This window comes from Cajanus cajan, chromosome 3, assembly GCF_000230855.2.
Source record: "Cajanus cajan strain Asha chromosome 3, NIPB_CcT2T_4, whole genome shotgun sequence".
Classification (NCBI taxonomy): Eukaryota; Viridiplantae; Streptophyta; class Magnoliopsida; order Fabales; family Fabaceae; genus Cajanus; species Cajanus cajan.
This window is the reverse complement of record NC_138519.1, coordinates 55,063,697-55,087,564: the sequence shown is the minus strand read 5'-3', so window position 1 is coordinate 55,087,564 and position 23,868 is coordinate 55,063,697.

Genomic DNA, 23,868 nt, shown 5'->3' with positions numbered 1-23,868 from the left:
CTCAGCCACCCTGGAGAGGGCAAACTCACCCTGGAGAGGGCAAGACTCATGCTACCAAAGTGACTAGAAGCGTGGAGGTATGCACCAACCTGGAGAGGCTACTCAACAATTTTCCCACCTGAAGACACTACAAGTCAGAAGGATGGCACATTCCCCAGACAATTGGGTCAACTCCTTTACTTATCAAACGGTACACCAAAAGGCCGTTTGACTAAGTAAAGGGGGGGCAGCTGTAGACCCCTAAAATTGTCCGGGTCGGAAATAAAGCTTGAAGACTCTTGAGGACTGAAGGAAAGTCAGCCAGAAGGACTCATGGAAGGCCCTAGGAGGATTCTCTGTAGGTCTAGAGGTCTTGTAATAGCTCAAAATAAGGAAGTGGAGGGAATGAAGCCCAATACGGCCTCCCAAAAGTTCAGTACGGCCGTATTGAACATTTTGAACTACAATACGGTCGCACTGAACTCAATACGGCCGTATTGAAGTTCACTACGGCTGCACTGAACTCAATACGGCCGTATTGAGGTTTCTTGAACTTCAATACGGCCGTACTGAATTCAATACGGCCGTATTGTAGTTCAAAACTTCAATACGGGCCGTATTGACTCCAGGGCCCGTATTGCGCCTGTTCCCTATAAATAAGACGTCATTTGGACGTCATTCTACACTTTTACACTGAGTTTTAACCCTCTTCTTGAGTATTCTGGGTTTTTTTGAGCAGTGCTCTGCCTAGAAATCACTCGGAGAGTTGATCCGACAAAGTTCTTGAGTTCTGAGCTTTTTGCTTGAGTCTCGAACTGAGTCGAAGGGAAATCCTCCGGATTTCCATAGTTAAAATTTTCTAGGAGGGAGCGAGCGGGCTTGTAGAGCGAGGGAACGCCAAAAAGCTTCCCAGTTTTACTTGAATATAAAAGCACGCTTCAAAGGTTTCTTCTTAAGACCTTCCTTTTACTGCTTTCTGTGTGTATATTTAACTGTCATCATGTAGATAGTTAAGTTATAATTGTTTAGAATAAATAGGGGTAATTTAGTAATTTCGCACTATTATTTTTAGAAATAATCTGTCATAGGGAACCCGAAAGGGGCGCTGTGGGGTGCTAACACCTTCCCCACGCGTAACCGACTCCCTTACCCGACTCTGGTTGTCATGGCCGGAGTCGATTTTTGAATCGATTGCCTTAAACTTCTTTTTCCAATGTTTTGAGTAAAACATTGGTGGCGACTCCATGAACCCTTCCTTTTTATGAAAACCGCTAATCCATGGAGGGTCCCGCTTGGGATTAACATGGATTAGTGAGCCTTTTAATAAAATTGCTCGTTTGACAAGGTCTCAGTTTGAGAATAAGTCATTCTAGCAATCCATATTTTTAAACAAATAAAAGAGTCCAACCATCCTTCGCGAATGCTGAAAGCCTGTTTCGGGCCGGTGGCGACACCTGTCAATAAAAGTGTGTTGTATTGGACGGTTCTAATCTCACTAGTCTTTAAGGCTCCCAAGGTGCCCCCATTATAGGGACCCAGTATCTTTGTCGCCGTCACCTGGCAAACTCTAAGGTCTGTCACAGTATTTCGGGCTAGAGTAACCGGTTATCACCTTGAGTGTGATTTTCGACAAGGCTCGCAGGCTCCAAGGCCAAACTTGGGCCGGTCGTACGTCAACCACTCCCTATGTTTAATACCCTCATGCCCCCGGGTGTAGGGGGAACTGTTGTGTGCAAAGGTTTGTGTACAATTTTATTTCAAACAAGTGTGCAATTTAAATAAGCAAACAAACAGATATTAAAGCCAAACAAATAAAACAAATAAAGTAAAGGGGAAAAATATTTAAATTATTATTTTTATTTTATTAACTTCATCAATTAAATGGGCCGGACCCTCTTTAAACTTCCCCAGTGGAGTCGCCATCTGTCGCAACCTGAAAATTTCTGATCTTGCGACGTATGGTTTAGACATCCTTTTAAAAGTCTTATTAATTAAGGAATGCCCGGACACCAGACTAATCCTTAAGTAATGGTTTTTGAAAATAGGTTCATGGAGTCGCCACCAATATTTTACTCAAAACATTGGAAAAAGAAAAGGTTTTTTAAAGATCCAACTATGGCCTTGATAACCAGAATTGGGTTCGGGGGTCGGTTACGTGTAGGGAAGGTATTAAGCACCCCTACAGCGCCCTCAATTGGTACCCTATGATGAAGTTAACATTATAAGAATTAATAAATTAAATATTGAATCCCCTTTATTAATATTTATTTACATGCTTAAAATATAAATCATGCTTAAAATATAAATTAAGCGATTAACCCTAAAATATCTACATTATGACGTTTATTATAACAAAAAAAAAAGATAAAGATAAGAAATAAAAGGAAGAGAAGAAGATTAGCTGAAATACCTCTTGAACAAGCTTTATTGAATCTTCAAATATGGAAAAGGTGCTTTGTGGCGACCTTTCACACTACAGTATGCCTCACAAATCTCAAGAAATACAATAGGAGGGAGAGAGAATATAGAGATGCGACACAAATCTCAAAAAATATAATAGAAGGGAGAGAGATAGAGAATTTTCGTGCTCAAAGGAGTCTTATTCGAAAATTCTCTGGCCGCCAAGAGAACTGTGCCCAAGGCTTCAATTTATAGGGATCAGCAGTGGGCCAGAACGGCCTGTTCCAGTTTCGGAACGGCCCGTTCTGGCCCAATTATTATGTGTAAATTTCGTAATCTGGAACGGCTCGTTCCAGAGTAGAAAGTAACACAAATTTCCTTTTCCAGAACGACCCGTTCCAGATTTGCCTTGTTTGGAACCGCCCGTTCTGGTATTGGAACGGCCCGTTCCACCCAAAATGCTAAGCTGATTTCAGTTATGTTGGAATGGCCCATTTTTATATTGGAACGGACCGTTCCGGGGTTCAGAACGGCCCGTTCCGGTTTTGGAACGGCCCGTTCTGAGTTTTAGAACGGCCTGTTCCGGGCTACTGAAACCACCTTATTTGGCCTTTAGGCCTTCTGATGTCTTGTCTTGTTGTTTTCCTACTTCGAAAGCCCCTTCCCTTCGTAATGGAGGTCCATTTCTTTGTTTGTGTGCCCCCCGGACGAAATTGGGTGTCTACAATGCCTCATGGACTCTACACCCCTCTCCCTATAGCTAGCTCCCCTTGGGTTGACATTAGTATTGATTTTGTACTTGGTCTCCCAAGGACCCAATGGTATTCGATTCTATCTTTGTGGTAGTAGATCGTTTTAGCAAAATGGCTCATTTTATACCATGCCACAAAGTAGATGATGCTAGCTATATTGCTAAACTTTTCTTCAAAGAGGTGGTCCGTTTGCATGGGTTACCCAAGACTATTGTGTCCGATAGGGATGTTAAGTTCCTTAGTCATTTTTGGAAAATTCTTTGGGAAAAACTAGGAACAAAACTTGTCTATTCCACTACTTGCCACCCACAAACCGATGGACAAACCGAAGTAGTGAATAGATCCCTATCCATATTGTTAAGGGTCATTCTCAAAGGGAACAAGAAGACTTGGGATGAATGCCTCCCCCATATAGAGTTTGCCTACAATAGAGTTGTCCACAAGACTACTAACTTATCTCCCTTTGAGGTTGTATATGGCTTTAATCCTCTTACTTGCTCCCACTCCCTAATACTACTTCCTTGTATCACAAAGAAGGAGTATCAAGGGCTGACTTTATAAGAAAATACCATGAGAAAGTCAAGAGCCAAATTGAAAAACAAACTGAAAAATATGCCAAATACAACAACAAAGGGAGGAAAAATGTGACTTTTGAAGTTGGGGATTGGGTTTGGCTTCACTTGAGGAAGGATAGATTTCCTACTCAAAGGAAGTCCAAACTAAGCCCTAGGGGAGACGGTCCTTTCCAAGTCCTTAAGAAGATTAATGACAATGCATACATCCTAGACCTTCCCTCCGAATATGGAGTTAGTTCCTCTTTTAATGTTTGTGATATTACACCTTTTGTAGGGACTAATGACATGGATGAGGTTGAAGATTTGAGGTCAAATCCTTCTCAAGAAGGAGGGGATGATGGAGGACCATCCTTGAGACATCATATAGGGCCTATCACAAGGTCCATGGCTAGGAGAGTAGAGGAAGATGAAGAACACACCACACCAAAAGCCATGATCATCATGTGTGTGGATTTTGGGCCCTCTCCTTAGCTTTTTGCTTTCCTTTCCTATTTTGCCCTTGTATTTTGGGGTACATTAGCTATTAGGATTTTATTGTGTACTTTTATTTGGCCTTTGTATTATGGGGCAAAAATAGGCTTAGGATTTATTTAGGGACTTAACTTTGACTAGTAAGGTCAAAAGTCCATTTCTTTCATTTTCTAGGACTAAGGGTACTTTAGTCTTTTTGGAGAGATGAGAGCCATTTCATTTGGGCTACATCTAGGGTTCATTTAGGGTGCATTTGGACTTGAAATTTTCGGCCAAATGCTCCCAAGAAACCCTAGGATGATTTCCTATCTCTATAAGTACTCTAGTCCCTCCACCTTGTACCCACTTTGGAATATATGCATTTTGAGTGAGCCTTTGTGCCTCAAAATCCTTCCTTAGTCTCCTAGGGTCCTCATGCCCAACCTCCTCTCCTCTCTACCCTAAAGAGAGTTTGAGTTTCCCTTGAGTGGCCTCCACCAACCCTTGGTGGAGAGAGCTAGCCAAGAGCACCAAAAACACCTTCCACCTTCCCACCTCCATTTTCGTCCACCTTCACCTCCACCCTTCAATATTGTTTTTCCACCACCCTTGAGGAACATCCAGCCATCATACTTCTTCCTAGACCGTGGAGAAAGAGGGAGTTCCTCCTTGGAAGCCAAAGAACACACCATGGAAGGAAGGAGCCCATCAATCATATACATATATGACTCCAGGTGTGCCGTTGAGGCCGCATACCAGTGATGCTAACAAGGTGTACCGTAGGGTCACCCACGACATAACATGCTAACAAGGTGTGCCTTAGGGTACCAGTGATGTAATATGCTAACAATGTGTACCTTAGGGTCACTAGTGATGTAACCATGTGTACCTTAGGGTCACTAGTGATGTAATCAGGCGTACCTTAGGGTCACCAGTGATGAAATGTGAAACTTCCTTATGGCGCTACATGCATGCATTTATGATGCATTTATGAGTCGAGTCCATGACATCATAGCATGATAAATGAGTGTACATTTGATATTGATTATGTATGTGTATTGTTTACATGTGACTTATATTTGTTGTGTGTGTGTGTGCTATCTAACCTTTATTTCTACACCTCAAACTGAGTGAGATGTTTCTCACTCCTTTTTTGTTCTTGTATATGTTTAAATTATGTTGCAGGTGATCATCATCATGAGGATGTTGGTGATGAGGCTTAAGGCTTCAGTTGGGCATGCTCTGATAGGATGTGACATCGGGCATAGCTAGGCTTAGTTTAAGATGTTATTATTTTAAAAGCCTTAGTTTTCTTTTCTTTTGTAATTTTTAACATTCTTGATAAAAGATCAAAATGTGAATCTTTGTCATATTATTTTTATTACATGATTTGGAGGTTATAAACTAATTCCTAACTAGGAGGCACTGCCACCTATGCTGGAATTAATCTACATTTTCCTTTATATGATTTCTTGAGTTTTGATACTTACGTGTTGACTTTCTATGATTTATGAATTACGAATGTGAATCTTCTACCTTATATTTGAGACAATTATTTTATACATGAAAGATGTTGTCAATTATGAAAGATTTTATTTATTCAAAAAGAATTTTTTTTTTACATTTATTGTGTATTAATGTTGGGGTAAAGGGTCTCACATGTAACTTTGCTAAAAGTTAGTGGAATTCACTCTAGTTGGATTGAGAACTGGACATAGCCTAGGTGGTTGAGGTGAACCAATATAAAAATTTTGTTTTTATTGATTACTCTTACTAACCTTTCGTTTATTGAAGATACTACAAAACAACACCAAGGGGCAATATCTCATTGCATGCTTGTTGACCCGAATCGAGAACAAAAAGTTCTACAACTACTTTACTGCTAAAAAAATGTGGGATGTCAGTAAGGTAACTCATGAGGACACTAAAGATGTGAGGCTCAAAAGAGCAACTAGTTTTCAGAGGCATTACGAGGTGTTCTCCATGAAGGATAACAAACTATTGATGAGATGCTTGGACACTTCCAAACAATTCTTGATGGATCAAAATCCTTAGGAACTGAGTTTTAAAAAGCTTTGAACAATCTAAATATCTTGGACAATTTACCCAAGATCTAGAAGCTCAAAGCCACAACAATTGTTGAAGCTTGAGATTTGAAGATCTTAATGCTTGATGAACTTCTTGGTGCCCTATGAGTTCATGAAGTTCACCTCAACAATAGGGATCACAATAAAGCAAATAATATGATTGCCTTGAAAAGTTGTGAACCCAGCCAAAAAAAGGAATGAAGTAAAGTGTAATGTAGAAGGTTATTTCAGAAGGCCCAAAACCCCAATATGGGTGATTTAGTATCCTAGAACGGGTCGTTCCAAAATTGGAACGGGTCGTTCCAAAATTGGAACGGGTCGTTCCAAACTACTAAATTGACTTATAAATCGTAGTTGAGAACATGCCATTCTGGATGGAGTACGGGTCGTTCTAGATAGAGAACGGGCCGTTCTGGATGAGTTCCAGAATGGGCTGTTCTGGTTTCAGAACAGGCCGTTCTGCATGTGATTTTTACACATGATGAAGGGGTGTAGAATGGGCCGTTCCAGATTCAAAACAGGCCGTTCTGGCATCTCCTGAACTTCTATAAATAGGAGTTGTGTGGTTGAGGAGAAAATGTGGTTTTTAGAGAGAAGTTTTACAGAGAAGGACTCTAGGTTTGTGAGCTCCTTTTTCTCCCAAATTTCTCTGTATGGTTCTTTTTCTCCTCTAGATCACTAATGTATTCTGTCTTATCTTGAAATTCAGGGTAGGAAGCTTGCTTTGGGAGGATTGAAGTTCCAGGTTGAGCTTTGGAAGGAAATTCTACTTCTCCTCAATTATTGGCCATTTTGAGCCAATTTTCAAGTGAGGGAACCTAGAATGTTTATTCTTTAGGTTGCATGTGAGTTTAGAAACTCAATTGATGCATGGATGTTGAGAATCCATAGATGGATTGAAGAAAATCTCATTTTTGGGGTTTTGAGAAAAGAGGAGGATTTTGATGATTTTGATGCATAGGTAGGATGCATGTGAGATTTAAGTTTATTTTTGAGTTGTATAGAGCCTGTACATTGTGTTTTGTGCTTTCATGTGTCTGGATTTGTTAGTTTGGATGAGAGTTTTGAACTCTTTGACTGGGACTAGGCCGGGCACGCTCAGGCTGCGCAGGGCGTGAACATGTTTATTTATGATATTTGAAATGATGTTTCGGCATGTGTGGAAAGTTGAAGTTTTAGATCATGTATGTATGATGTATGATGTATGATGTATGATGTATGATGTATGATGTATGATGTATGATGTATGATGTATGATGTATGATGCATTATTGCATGTGATGTCTTATGACATGTGTATGATTGTTGATCATGATGGTGGGCAGACCATGTATGATGTGTGATGCATAATTGCATGTGATGCCTTATGGCATGAGTCTAGCCTAGGACTTGAGGAGAGAAAAAATATTTTTGAACTGGAAGAGCTCACATAGAGTCTCTTGAGAGTGGTGCTTGGATAGGCAACTGATATATGAGAGTGGTACTCAAGTAAGCCACTGGATTTGGGATAGCGGTGCTCAGGTAGGCCACTGGGTTGGGTGAGTCTCCTCTAAGTCCTTAGCTAGTGTTGGAGCGGGGTATGAGGTCGAGGGTTATTCCCATAACCAAGTACTCGGGAAGGTGTGTGGATCTTTGCGGATAGTCAGTGGGCGAACTCCACAATTAACTTGGTTATGCATGCCAAGGTCGTGGTAAGCCCGTACCCAGTTGTGCTATACCTGACGGTGGATCTGGACTTCCAATTGTGTAAGTGACATCATCCGAGTAAACCCGAGTGAGGATTATATCCTGTTTAACTGTGACCAAGCGGGCGCATTGGGCGTGAAAACAGTTGGGATGGTTTCGGTAGGATGGGATGTCACTTATACAACCCTATTGTTAGGGAGATCTCCTAAGTGTATGCGTGACGACGCATTAGATGATTGATATGCATTGATATCTGTCATGAGATGCATTTATTGCATGATTGTTAATATGATGAAGTGTGTGGTGTTTAGCTTCATGATTGGTGGATTGTATTTTATGTATGAGTAGTATTGGATAGAGTGTACGGTGTGACTCTATGAATATGATTGATAGTTGGATGATTGTGTAGTATAGATTATTGTTCTATACTTGTATGATTGATTTTTTGAACTCTAGCTTACCCTTCTATTTCCATGTGGTGGGACTGCGATGATCATACTTGGTATGGGAGCAGGTCAGGGATAGCTTGGAGTTGAGGTGACCGCTACGAGACGAGGATTTTATCCTAGTGTCAGAGTTACCTTTTGGGGTAATAGTAGTTTGTGCTTGATCAGCACTAGGAGTTATTATTTTGGATGATTGCGCATATGTAGTGTTATATTTTATATTTAGAAACATTGTTGTTATTTTTATTTATATATATATATATCTGCATGTATGTGTTATCCATTTTAATATTCTCTTAGTTAACTAGTAGTAGTGCGATTCCACTAAGTGTAGGGACCATGGCGGGTCGTTAGACTTTTATGGTATCAAACTCGGTCGAGTCTTTTGGATACTCTGTGGGGAGTGATCTTTCTAGGTTTTTGTTGTGTCATATCTCTTATATGTGTTAGTGTTGATGAGTTGTAGTGGTGAAGTGTTAGTAAAATAATGTTTTGGATTCTTTCAGTATGGTGAGGCCTTAGTATGACTAGATTACTAGGGCCATGGAGATGATGGCCATGGAAATGCAGCAGCAGAGTGCTCACTTTTCTCAGATAGAGGCGGTTAAAGCTGCGACTTAGGCAGCGAGACCAGTGGTCTCTCAGGATGGGAGAGATTTAGCAGAGTTTAAGAGATGTCATCTTCCTTAATTCAAGGGGGATTCAGATCCTAGTGTGGCAGATTAGTGGTTGTGGGAGACGGAGAAGAACTTCAGTGTTTTGGGATCTTCTAAGGAGAGGAATTTGGCCTATGCAGTATATATATACTAGCGGGCGAGGCTGAGTACTAGTGGAGAGGCACCAGGAAGATGATAGAGAGCAGAGGTGTGGTGGTTGATTGGGATTGCTTCAGGAGAGTTTATCTTGGAGAAGTATTTCTCGGACAATGTTAGACACGTTAAGGAGATTGAGTTCATGAGACTATAGCAGGGGAGCCTGTTTGTTTTTGAGTATGCAATGAAGTTTGAGCATCTGGCTCGTTTCTACTCTCAGGTCATCATTTAGGCTTGGAGATGTAGAAAGTTTGCAGAGGGGTTGAGGCATGAGCTGAAGAGGGTCATAGTCCCTATGTCCATAGTGGAGTTTCTTGCCTTGGTTGAGAAAGGAAAAGACTGTTGAAAGGCTAGAGTTCAGGAGGGATCATCTGGGTCCAAGGGGGGAGGCTAGTAGAGGGTACCCTATGACAGACCTGTACAGTCTTAGAGAGGTGCTGTTAGTAGGGGACCTCATCCTACTACTCCTCAGGGTGGAGCACAGTCGGTGCAGTGCTACAGATGTGGAGGAGCACATGTGGTTAGAGATTGTTCCCATCCGGGGAATGTTTGCTTCAGATGTGGTAGGCCAGACCACATTTCTAGAGATTGTTAGACACGACCGACTTCATCTAGGAGTGCCTCGAGGCCACCCAGGTCTATAGTTGCGGGGAAAGTGTTTGCATTGTCAGGTGCAGAGGCTTCCACTTCATCAGACTTGGTGAAGGGGAAGGGGAAGGCTTCAGGTGACGATGTTTTATTTTTGTTCGACTCTGGTGCCACACATTCTTTCATTTCTATTGATTGTGTGGGAGATTGGGTTTGTCAGTATCTGCATTGCATGTTGATTTGTCTGTGTCTACTCTGACTTCAGTTTCTGTGGTGATGTCGGAGATATGTGTGAGATGCCCGATAGAGGTGTTTGGTAGGAGGTTCTGAGTGAACCTGATTGTGTTGCCCATGGTGGATATAGACATAATCTTAGGGATGGATTGATTATCTGCCCATTACATCCTTATAGATTGTGCTCGAAGAGAGTTGGTATTTCCTTAGTTGGAGGATCAGGTGTTATTATCAGCAGGGCAGGTTGAGTAGTTGATGAGAGATGGAGCTGAGTGCTTCATGTTATTTGCTGCCTTGAGTGTTGTTACGGAGAGGGCCATCATTGGGATTGAGATTGTCAGTGAGTTTCCTGAGGTGTTCCTAGATGATGTGCCGAGATTGCTACCTATGCATGATGTTGTGTTTAGCATTGATCTGGTACCAGGTATAAGATTGATATCATTGGCTCTTTATATGATGGTTCCAGCTGAGTTGGTAGAGCTGAAGAAATAGATTGAGGATTTGTTGGAGAAATAGATGGTGAGGCCTAGTGTTTCTCCTTGGGGTGCCCCGGTATGGTGGGGCCCGTTTGTGTGTTGATTATTGGCAACTAAATAAGTTGACGATAAAGAATAAGTATCCACTTTCGAGCATTGATGGATCAGCTGAGGGGAACTTCGATATTTTTGAAGATTGATTTGAGATTCAGATACCATCAGATCAGGGTAAAGGAAAGTGACATACCGAAGACTGCTTTCAGGACTAGGTATGGTCACTATGAGTATGTAGTGATGCCTTTTGGTGTCACTAATGCTCCAGCAGTGTTCATGGATTACATGAATAGGATTTTCAGGTCATTCTTGGACAAATTTGTGGTGGTCTTCATTGATGATATTTTGGTGTATTCTAGATCTTTGGAGGACCATCGTGAGCATCTAAGGTTGGTTTTGGAGGTGCTGAGGGAGAGACAGTTGTATGCCAAGTTGTCCAAGTGTGAGTTTTGGTTGTCCGAGGTGAGGTTTTTGGGGCATGTGATATCGGTAGAGGGGATTACAGTGGATCCAGCCAAGGTAGAGGCTATGATTCAATGGGAGCGTCCGAGGACTATTACGGAGATTAGGAGTTTTTTTGGGTTAGCAGGTTACTATTAGAGATTCATAGAGGGTTTCTCTCGAATAGTAATACCTTTGACTTAACTGACTCGAAAGGATCAGCCTTTTGTTTGGACGGACGCTTGTGAGTAGAGTTTTCAAGAGTTAAAGAGACGGTTGACTACTTCTCCAGTTTTGGTGTTACTTGACACTAGTGAGCATTTTGATGTGTTCTGTGATGCTTCTCACCAGGGGTTGGGTTGTGTGTTGATGCAAGAAGGGAGAGTAGTGGCATATGCTTCGAGGCAACTTAAGACCTATGAGAGGAATTATCCTACTCATGATTTGGAGCTTGCAGCAGTGGTGTTTGCCTTGAAGTCGTGGAGGCACTATCTGTATGGTGCGAGATTTAGTGTATTCAATGATCACAAGAGTTTAAAGTACCTGTTTGATCAGAAGGAGTTGAATATGCGATAGAGGAGGTGGATGGAATTCTTAAAGGACTTCGATTTCTTGTTGATGTATCATCCTAGGAAGACGAGTGAGGTAGCAGATGCATTGAGTAGGAAATCCATTCACATGTTGGCTATGATGATTAGAGAGTTGGAGATGATTGAGCAGTTCAGAGATTTGAGACTAGAGGTGGAGGTTGTTCAAGATCACATTAGTTGTGGTATGATCACCATAACTAATGAGTTCTTGAGACAGGTGGGAACTAAGCAATTACAGGATCCAGAGCTGTTGAGGATTTTGGGATTGCTTGGTATCGAGAGGGCAGCTGGTTTTGAGCTTAGTGCTAATGGAGATTCCTGAGTGGAAGTGGGATAGTGTCACTAAGGACTTTGTGGTTGGGTTGCCTAGGACAGCTAGGAACAATGACTCTATCTGGGTGATTGTTGATAGGTTGACAAAGTGTGCGCACTTTCTTCCTGTAAAGAGGTGGTCCTTGGAGAGGCTTGCACATTTGTATATTAGAGAGATAGTACGGTTGTATGGAGTGCCTTCCAGTATTATTTCTGACAAGGATCAAAGGTTTACTTATAGGTTTTGGCAGACTCTGCATCAGGCTTTGGGGACGAGGTTGAGGTTGAGCTCCTCTTAACATCCACAGACAGATAGTCAGTCAGAGAGAACATTTCAGTCACTAGAGGATCTCCTGAGAGCTTGTGTATTGGATCATTTGGGTAGCTGGGAGGAGGTGTTACCATTAGTGGAGTTTACCTACAATAACAGTTATTATGCGAGTATTGGCATGGCACCTTTTGAGGCTTTGTATGGCAGGAGGTGTAGGACTCCATTATGTTGGTATTAGGAGGGTGAGTCAGTGGTGGTTGGTCCAGAGTCAGTTCTTCAGACTACTGAGATGGTGAGACAGATTTAGGAGAGGTTGAGGGCTACCCAGAGCCGACAAAAGTCCTAGCTAATAGGAGGAGGAGACCTCTAGAGTTTGAAGAGGGAAAGCATGTGTTTTCACGTTCAATAGTTGAGGAAGTATATCAGAGACCCGAGTCAAGTGGTAGAGATGGATGAGGTGCAAGTTAAAGAGAACTTGACCTATGAGAAGAGACTGGTAGCTGTGGTTGATCACAAGTTGAAGGAGCTTCGTGGCAAGTCCATTAGCTTGGTGAAGATTCTTTGGGATGGAGCTACTGGTGAGGCTACTTGGGAGGTGGAGAGTCAGTTCAAGGAACAGTATCCATTCCTCTTTTCAGGTAAGCCTATTTTTGGGGACAAAAATTCTTGTTTGTTGGGGGGTATTGTAATGTAGTAGGTTATTTTAGAAGGCACAAAAGCCCAATATGGGTGATTTAGAAGCCCAGAACGGGCCGTTCCCAAATTGGAACGGGCTATTCCAAACTATTAAATTGACCTGTAAATCATAGTTGAGAACGGGCCGTTCTGGATGGAGTACGGGCCATTTTGGAGGGAGTACGAGCCGTTTTGGATGGAGAACGGGCCGTTTTGGATGAGTTCCAGAACAGGCTGTTCTGGTTTCAGAAAGGGCCATTCTGCATGTGATTTTTACACATGATGAAGGAGTGTAGAACGGGCCGTTCCGGATTCAAAACGGGCCGTTCTGGCCACTCCTGAACTACTATAAATAGGAGTTTTGTGGTTGAGGAGAAAATGTGGTTTTTAGATAGAAGTTTTAGAGAGAAGGACTCTGGGTCTGTGAGCTCCTTTTTCTCCCAAATTTCTCTATATAATTCTTTTTCTCCTCTAGATCACTAATATATTATGTCTTATCTTGAAATTCCGGGTAGGAAGCTTGCTTTGGGAGGATTGAAGTTTCGGGTTGAGCTTTGGAAGGAAATTCTACTTCTCCTCAGTTCTTGGCCATTATGAGCCAATTTTCAGGTGAGGGAAGCTAGAATGTTTATTGTTTAGGTTGCATGTGAGTTTAGAAACTCAATTGATGCATGAATGTTGAGAATCCATAGATGGAAAAAAGGAGGATTTTGATGATTTTGATGCATAGGTTGGATGCTTGTGAGATTTAAGTTTATTTTTGAGTTGTATAGAGCTTATGCATTGTGTTTTGTGTTTGCATGTGGCTGGATTTGTTAGTTTGGATGAGAGTTTTGAACTCTCTGACTGGGAATAGGTCGAGCGTGCTCAGGCTGCGCAGGGCGTGAACATGTTTATTTGTGATATTTGAAATGATGTTTCGGCATGTGTTGAAAGTTGAAGTTTTAGGTCATGTATGTATGATGTATGATGTATGATACAGTATTGCATGTGATGTCTTATGACATGTGTATGATTGTTGATCATGATGGTGGGAAGACCATGTATGATGTGTGATGCATAATTGCATGTGATGCCTTATGGCATCAGTCTAGCCTAGGACTTGAGGAGAGAAAAAATATTTTTGAACTAGAAGAGCTCACATAGAGTCTCTTGAGAGTGGTGCTTGGATAGGCCACTGATATATGAGAGTGGTGCTCAGGTAGGCCACTGGATTTTGGATAGTGGTACTCAGGTAGGCCACTGGGTTGGGTGAGTCTCCTCTAAGTCCTTAGCTAGTGTTAGAGCAGGGTATGAGGTCGAGGGTTATTCCCATAACCATGTACTCGGGAAGGTGCGTGGATCCTTGCGGATAGTCGGTGGGCGAACTCCACAATTGACTTGGTTATGCATGCCAAGGTCGTGGTAAGCCCGTACCCAGCTGTACTATACCTAACGGTGGATCTGGACTTCCAATTATGTAAGTGACATCATTCGAGTAAACTCGAGTGAGGATTATATCCTGTTTAGCTGTGACCGAGCGGGCGCATTTGGCGTGAAAACAGTTAGGGTGGTTTCGGTAGGATGGGATGTCACTTATACAGCTCTGTTGTTAGGGAGATCTCCTAGGTGTATGCGTGACGACGCATTAGATGATTGATATGCATTGATATCTGTCATGAGATGCATTTGTTGCATGATTGTTAATATGATGAAGTGTGTGGTGTTTGGCTTCATGATTGATGGATTTTATTTTATGCATGGGGAGTATTGGATAGAGTGTATGGTGTGACTCTATGAATATGATTGATAGTTGGATGATTGTGTAGTATAGATTATTGTTCTATACTTGTATGATTGATTTTTTGAACTCTAGCTTACCCTTCTGTTTCCATGTGGTGGGACTGCGATGATCATACTTGGTATGGGAGCAGGTCAAGGATAGCTTGGAGTTGAGGTGACCGCTGCGAGACGAGGATTTTATCCTAGTGTTATAGTTACCTTCTGGGGTAACAGTAGTTTGTGCTTGACCGGCACTAGGAGTTATTATTTTGGATGACTGTACATATGTAGTGTCATATTTTATATTTAGAAACATAGTTTTTATTTATTTATATATATATATATATATATATATATGTATATATATATATATATATATCTGCATGTATGTGTTATCCAGTTTAATATTCTCTTTGTTAACTAGTAGTAGTGCGATTCCACTAAGTGAAGGAACCATGGCGGGTCGTTACACAAAGCTCTCAAAGTTGAGTCTAAGACAGATAGTTTAGACAAGAATACTACAAATAATGAAATTTCTCTCATGTCTAGAAAGTTCAAGAACAAGTTGAAGATGAAGGGAAGACTAGGGACTTCCCACAAAAAGAATGAGTGATTAAAGAAACCTAGATCTTTTGAGAGCAAGGACTTCATCTACTTTGAATGTAAAAAACCTAGACACATGAAGGCAAACTGTCCTTCCCTCAAGAAAAGATGGTTTAGCAGCAAACAAGGGTCTTATTAATATTTTATTTTGAATGTAAAACACAATATTCACAGCCCCTACCCAAAAATGCTTTTGTAAATTATTTTCGTGAAGGAGAGTTTTATCCATATCTTGCAAGATTCTGTTCTTCCTTTCAACTACCTCATTTGATTAAGGAGTTCTCATTAAAGAGAAGTTATGGAAGATACCTTGGTTTTCACAAAGAATTTTGAAATCAGAATTTTGAATTTTGAAGTTCCAAACTTTTCTCCAACCTTTGAGCTAGAATGTGATACATCTAGAATAGGCATAGTTGTTGTGATACTTCAAAGTGGTCACCCCATTGCATACTTTAGTGAAAAACTAAGTGGTCCCACTTTGAACTATCCCACCTATGATAAGGAGTTATATGCTCTCATTAAAGCCCTCCAAACATGGGAACATTACTTAGGGACTAAAGAGTTTATCATTCATATAGATCATGAGTCGCTTAAGTATTTGAGAAGGCAAGCTAAGTTAAACAAAAGGCATGCTAAGTGGGTTGAATATCTAGAATAATTCCCCTATGTTATCGATCAAAAGGGAAGATAATGTTGTAGCTAATGCTCTTTCTAGAAGACATATTTACTTACTGCCCTTGGGTCTCAAATTCTTGAATTTGATAACATTAAGGAATTGTCACTAGTGCAAAAACAGGCTTTTACGTCACCTAAATTACGTCGGAGAGAGGAAAAGCCGACGTTATAAAAACGTGGTGGCAGAATGGTAAATAAGGAGAAGCTAATTTACGTCGGACAGGTGGGGGTACAACGTAAATTAGAAATTCTACGTCGGAGGAACATACAAGCCGACGTAGATTTGCTAATTTACGTCGGACCCCCACCTGACCGACGTAAATTAGCCTCTATTACTACCCAGCCTTTCAAAATTCTCATACTCCCGCGCGCCCCTTCTACTCTAAGTTACGAAAGCATATATCTCTAAGTTCTTCTACGTATCTAAGTCTCGAAGCCCCTTGTTTGCACACATTACTCTAAGTCTAAGTCCTGTAAGAGTCTGCACTGAGGTAAGTTTCCTCTACCCATTATTTTGTTTATTTTCTATTTCATCTTCATCTGGAACGGCCCGTTCTGCTTTAGTTTTAGTTTTTTAAATGTTAATCTGGAACGGGCCGTTCCAAAACCAGAACGGGCCGTTCTAGATAAACAATTAACACAGAAGTTTTTTTATTAGTTATTTTGTTGCTATATTGTTATTTGAAATATCCATTTTTTATTATTTATTTATTAAGGACATTTTAGTAAATTTATTAAAGGTATAAGGGTATTTTTGTAACTTGGAACGGGCTGTTCCAAGCATTAAAAATAAATTGAGTTTGAAGATTCAGAACGGGCCCAGAACGGGCCGTTCCAAAAGGATTCTGGTTTTGGAACGGGCCGTTCTGGAGGGAGAACGGGCCGTTCCGGATGGAGAACGGGTCGTTCTGGATGAGTCTCGGAACGGGTTGTTCCGATTTTAGAACGGGGCGTTCTGCTTTTTAGGAACGGGCCGTTCCAAATTTAGAACGGGTCGTTCCAGTTCAAAAATTTGCGTACATATGAAGGATTCAGAACGGGCCGTTCCGAATACAGTACGGTCGTTCTGGGTAACTCAAGTTGCCTATAAATAGGAGGTAGGGGGGTGAAAAATTATAACTGGAGAGAAGAGAATCCTAGAGAGAGAAAGAGGAGAGAGAGAGAGAAAGAAAGAGAGAGGAGGAGAAAAGAAAAGAGGAGAGAGAAAGAGGAATCCAGTAGATGAGGTTCTGCCAGGGAAGAGAAAAGAGGAGGGAGAGGAGGAGATTCTGCCCGAGTTTCGGTTCTTATCTAAGGAAAAGAGAGGAGGAGGTTCTGCCCGAATTTCAGTTCAGGTTTATCCAAGTAAGGGTAGTGCTTATAAAATTAATCTAGTACATATGAACATGATAGGAATAGTATAATTTTAATATGCTACTTTATGTGGAGATTTTCATTTCACATAGTATAATTTGGATCAATTGATGGTTGTTTTAAATATTTAATTAATTATATTACTATTATATTGACAAATTGGCATGGTTATGGTTACGTTTAATTATGGAATATGCTATGTGTATGTGGTTTGGAAAAGTAAATAGGACTTAAAGGAGTAAGGTTATGGTATGGATAGATCTCTTGGTGAGATCAGGATATAATCTTTGGAAAAATATGGAATTTGGGAATCCCATGGTGAGGATTCCAATATGGAACTTTTCCAAAGATTATATGATAAACCACTTCAGATGTTAGGTGGATTCTGAAGTACTCCTTTAAGTATTCTATTTGCTACCGGTATGGGTCTAGGCCGAGTCATACCGATGGTTGAGGTGGCCTCACCAGGGTTACGTGACGACGTAATCCAACTGTATATTTTCCATGAGAGGTTAGGTGTGGGATATGGGTTGATGACATGTTTCACCGTATCAACACTTGGTTTGGATGGTGTTGAGGCCAACATTTGGTTTGGATGTGTTGGTTACATCATGGATTATACAGTGGTGTGACTTTGTTTTGGATGTGGAATATGTATACATATGATATGGATTGTATACATTGGTTATGGATTATTTTATTATCATAAAATATGTATACATTGGCATGGACGTGTATACATTATATTTTGGGTTGGTCTATATTTAGCTTGAAAATGACTTGTTGGTCTGGATAATAATGTGGATAAATATCTGTTTAATGATATTTTATTATGATGTACTATGGTTGGTTTTATATGTGCTAACCCTTATATTTCCATGATGTGGACTGTGATGATCTCACTATGTGGGGGAGCAGATCAGGTATGAGGCTTTGGGATAGCAAGGAGTCTTTTGGATAGCTGCTTTGAGAAGTGGCTAGGTTTAGAGCTTGACCAGCACCTAGGGTGTCTTATTTTGATGTTTTTATGACGTTGTAATTATATTATCTTTTTGGATTATTGTATAACTTTACTGAGGATGATGACTCTGTTATAAAAGATTATGTTATATATTTTGGAAACAATTTATATGTTATTGTATATTTACACTCTAGCGTAAGTGGCTTTTGCTGTATTTTCTTTATTTTATATTATTTTATTTTGGTTGGTTATTGATGTGACGGCCTAGGGTGGGTCGTTACAATTTTGGTATCAGAGCTGGTCGAGTCTCTTTAGGGTTTGTGGGAAATGGTCTAGTTATATTTCTGTTATGTGGAAATGGATTTTTGAAAAGGAATTTCTTATGTGTTTTGTTGTAAACTTATGGGTTCCTTGACCTTTTATCTTTATTAGGATGGTTGGTAGGGGAAACCATTCTAATCCTTCTTCAGGTGTAGATGAGCGGCAGATTGCTCAGGCTATGGAGCTAATTGCTGCTACTATTGGACAACAGAATACTTTATTGGCTTAGATGGAGACTAACAGGGCTGCAGCTGAAGCAGCTAGAGCTGAGGTACCTGATGAGTATAGGGGCTTGTCAGAGTTCAGAAAAGGGAATCCTCCTCAATTTACAGGTGTTGATGGACCCGAAGTTGCTGATCAATGGATTGAGGAGATGGAGAAAATCTTCATGGTGATGCAATGCCCCGAGGAGAGGAAGCTAGTTTATGTTGTTTATATGTTGGTGGGTGAGGCTAGTTTCTGGTGGAAAGGTGCTCAAGCTATGATGGAAGCTAGAGGGGAGGCGATAAATTGGAAAATTTCAAAAAGGTATTCCTAGAAAAATATTTTCCAGATAGCGCCAGATATGCTAAGGAAGCTGAATTTTTAAGACTGCAACAAGGGAATATGTCTGTACAAGAGTATGTGGTCAAGTTTGAACACTTGGCTAGGTACTATTCTCAAGCTATCACTGAAGCCTGGAGATGCAGGAAGTTCAGTGAAGGTTTAAGATATAAGCTGAAAAAGACTATTGTTCCTATGGGGATTGTGGAGTTCCCAGTTCTAGTTGAAAAGGCAAAAACAGTTGAGAGATTTGAAGGAGGAAATAGAGTGGCAAAGGGTACAGAGGGATCAACTGAATTTGGGAGGGGGAAACATCCTCAAAAGAGACCATCTCAGTTTCAAATTGGAAATGCTAATAAGAAACCAATGAGGACTACTACTACAAGAGCTGTTCAGAGTATTAGATGTTACACATGTGGAGGCCCACATATGATGAGGGACTGTCCTACAAAGAACTATGTGTGTTTTAAATGTGGCAAAGTGGGTCACATGGCTAAAGATTGCATTGTTAGAAATATTCCAGCTAGAGAGAACCAGAAAGTGGATCGGCCTACTGCAGCAGGTCGTGTTTTTACTTTAACAGGTGCTGAAGCTGAAACGTCATCTGAGCTGGTAAAAGGAAAGGGCAAAGCTGATGGTAATGATATTTCTATTCTATTTGATTCTGGTGCTTCACATTCCTTTATTTCTTATGAATGTGTGGCAAGATTAAATTTAGTTGTGAGTTCTTTGTGTGTGGATCTAGTTGTTTCTACCCCAGCTTCAGGGTCTATTTTGACTTCTGAGGTTTGTTTGAGATGTCCAGTGGAGGTGGAAGGGCGTTTTTATAAAGTGAATTTGTTTTGTTTACCTCTATCCGATTTGGATGTAATTTTAGGGATGGATTGGCTTTCTGCCAATAGGATTTTGATAGATTGTTCAGAAAAGAGATTAATCTTTCCTACTGTTGAACAGGAGAGATTTATTTCTAGTGGACAGGTGGATGGGTTGTTGAAGGGTGGAGCTCTTGGGTTTATGATCCTATCTTTTATTAGTATAGAGAATGAAAAGTTGTTGAATAGTATTGATGTTGTTAGGGAATTCCCAGAGGTTTTTCCGGATGATGTTTCGGGATTACCACCAAAGCGAGAGTTAGAGTTTAGTATTGATCTTATACCAGGGGCAGGACCAGTGTCTATTTCTCCTTATAGAATGGCACCAGCGGAGTTATCTGAATTGAAGAAGCAGGTTGAAGAGCTTTTGGAGAAGCAAATGATCAGGCCTAGTGTATCTCCGTGGGGAGCACCAGTGTTATTGGTAAAGAAGAAGGATGGTGGTGTGAGGTTATGTGTGGATTACAGATAGTTAAATAAATTGACAATCAAGAATAAATATCCATTGCCAACAATAGATGATTTGATGGATCAGTTAAGGGGAGCTACTGTTTTCTCCAAGATTGATTTGAGGTCTGGGTATCACCAGATTCGGGTAAAGGAGGAGGACATACCAAATACTGCTTTCAGGACTCGGTATGGCCATTATGAGTATGTTATCATGCCTTTTGGAGTGACGAATGCTCCAGCTATTTTCATGGATTATATGAACAGGATTTTCAGACCCTTTCTGGATAAGTTTGTGGTGGTGTTTATTGATGATATTCTGGTTTATTCTAAATCTATGGAGGAACACAAAGAACATCTGATGATAGTTTTGCAAGTATTGAAGGAGAAACAGTTATTTACAAAGTTGTCAAAATGTGAGTTTTGGTTATCTGAAGTTAAGTTCTTGGGTCATGTGATTTCTGCACAAGGAATTGCAGTTGATCCTACTAAGGTGGAAGCGATTCTGAGGTGGGAGCGTCCAAAATTAGTTACTGAAGTTAGAGGTTTTGTGGGATTGGCTGGCTATTATAGAAGATTCATAGAAGGATTTTCTAAAATAGTTATGCCTTTGACACAGCTGACTAGGAAGGATCATCCTTTTATATAGACGGAGGAGTGTGAAAAGAGTTTTCAAGAGTTAAAGGAAAAGTTGACGTCGTCTCCAGTGTTGATTCTGCCAGATCCTAATAAATCTTTTGAGGTTTATTGTGATGCATCTCATCAAGGTCTAGGATGTGTTCTTATGCAAGATAAACAGGTTGTGGCCTATGCATCTAGGCAGTTAAAGACTCATGAACGGAATTATCCTACGCATGATCTAGAGTTGGCTGCGGTGGTTTTTGCTTTGAAAATTTGGAGGCATTATCTCTATGGAGCAAAGTTTGATGTGTTCAGTGATCACAAAAGTCTGAAATATTTGTTTGATCAGAAAGAGTTAAATATGAGGCAAAGAAGGTGGATTGAGTTTTTGAAAGATTATGACTTTCAGTTATGTACCATCCAGGTAAAGCGAATGTGGTGGCAGATGCTTTGAGTAGAAAATATCTTCATATGTCTTACATGATGATTAAAGAAATGGAGTTGATAGAAAAATTCAGGGATATGAATCTTAATGTTGTGATTGCCTCAGATTTTATTAGTTGTGGTATGACTACCACTACTAGTGATTTCTTGGAGATGGTGAAACAAAAACAAGTTCAGGATATGGGATTGAATAAGGTTAGAGAGTTGTTGGGTTCTGAGAAAGATGAAGGATTTGAACAAGATATGGATGGAATCTTAAGGTACAAGGGTAGAATTTGTATTCCACAAGATAAAGAGTTGAAAAAGTTGATACTTGAGGAAGGTCATAAAAGCAAGTTAAGTGTACATCCGGGTATGACAAAAATGTATCAAGATTTGAAGAAAATGTTTTGGTGGAATGGTATGAAGAGGGAGATAGCCGAGTATGTTGCATCTTGCATTGTGTGTCAGAAAGCTAAAGTAGAACATAAAAAATCAGGAGGTTTGTTACAAATGATGGAAGTGCCAGAATGGAAATGGGATAGTATAACCATGGATTTTGTTGTTGGATTACCAAGATCTGCTAAGAATTGTGATTCTATTTGGGTGATCGTGGATAGATTAACTAAGTGTGCTCATTTCCTTCCAGTGAATATAAAGTGGTCCTTAGAAAAGTTAACTCAATTGTATATTAAGGAGATTGTTAGATTACATGGCGTGCCCTCCAATATCATCTCTGATAGGGATCCTCGTTTTACTTCTCGATTTTGGCAAAGTTTGCATCAGGCGTTAGGGACTAAGTTAAGACTCAGTTCTGCTTATCACCCACAGACTGATGGACAGTCTGAGAGGACTATCCAATCTTTGGAGGACTTGTTGAGGGCTTGTATTTTGGATCATCTAGGGGATTCGGAAGAGATGTTGCCTTTGGTCGAGTTCACTTATAATAACAGTTTTCATGCAAGTATAGGAATGGCACCATTTGAGGCTCTGTATGGGAGGAAATGTCAAACACCTTTGTGTTGGTTTAAAGAGGGAGAATCAGTGATGGTGGGGCCAGAGATCATCTTACATACTACTGAAAAAGTGAAACAAATTCAAGAAAGAATGAGAGCTGCTCAGAGTCGGCAAAAGTCTTATGCAGACAAGAGGAGGAAACCTTTGGAGTTTTCAGAGGGAGAACATGTGTTTTTGAAGGTAACTCCTACCACAGGTGTGGGAAGAGCTATCAAAGCTAAGAAGTTGAATCCTAAGTTTATTAGGCCGTATCAAATTCTCAAGAGGATTGGACCAGTGGGATATCAGATTGCATTACCTCCATTCCTTTCTAATCTCCATGATGTGTTCCATGTTTCACAACTGAGGAAGTATATTCACGATCCAAGTCATGTCTTGGAATCAGAGGCAGTACAAGTTAAGGAGAATTTAACTTTTGAGAAACAGCCAGTTTCAGTGGTAGATAAGAAAGTTAAACAGTTACGGAGTAAATCTATCAATTTGGTAAAGATTATTTGGGATGAGGTTACTAATGAAGCCACTTGGGAGTTGGAAGATAGGATGAAGGATTAATACCCATATCTCTTTTTAAGTAAGTGAATTTTTTAGGACGAAAATTTTTGTTGTTGGGGAGAGTTGTAATATCCATTTTTTATTATTTATTTCTTAAGGACATTTTAGTAAATTTATTAAAGGTATAAGGGTATTTTTGTAACTTGGAACGGGCCGTTCCAAGCATTAAAAATAAACTGAGTTTGAAGATTCAGAACGGGCCCAGAACGGGCCGTTCCAAAAGGAGAACGGGCCGTTCTGGAGGGAGAACGGGCCGTTCTGGAGGGAGAACGGGCCGTTCCGGATGGAGAACGGGCCGTTCTGGATGAGTCTCGGAACGGGCCGTTCCGATTTTAGAACGGGGCGTTCTGCTTTTTGGGAACGGGCCGTTCCAAATTTAGAACGGGTCGTTCCAGTTCAAAAATTTGCGTACATATGAAGGATTTGGAACGGGCCGTTCCGAATTCAGTACGGCCGTTCCGGGTAACTCAAGTTGCCTATAAATAGGAGGTAGGGGGTGAAAAATTATAACTGGAGAGAAGAGAATCCTAGAGAGAGAAAGAGGAGAGAGAGAGAGAGAAAGAAAGAGAGAGGAGGAGAAAAGAAAAGAGGAGAGAGAAAGTGGAATCCAGTAGAGGAGGTTCTGCCAAGGAAGAGAAAAGAGGAGGGAGAGCAGGAGATTCTGCCCGAGTTTCGGTTCTTATCTAAGGAAAAGAGAGGAGGAGGTTCTGCCCGAATTTTAGTTCAGGTTTATCCAAGTAAGGGTAGTGCTTATAAAATTAATCTAGTACATATGAACATGATAGGAATAATATAATTTTAATATGCTACTTTATGTGGAGATTTTCATTTCACATAGTATAATTTGGATCAATTGATGGTTGTTTTAAATATTTAATTAATTATATTACT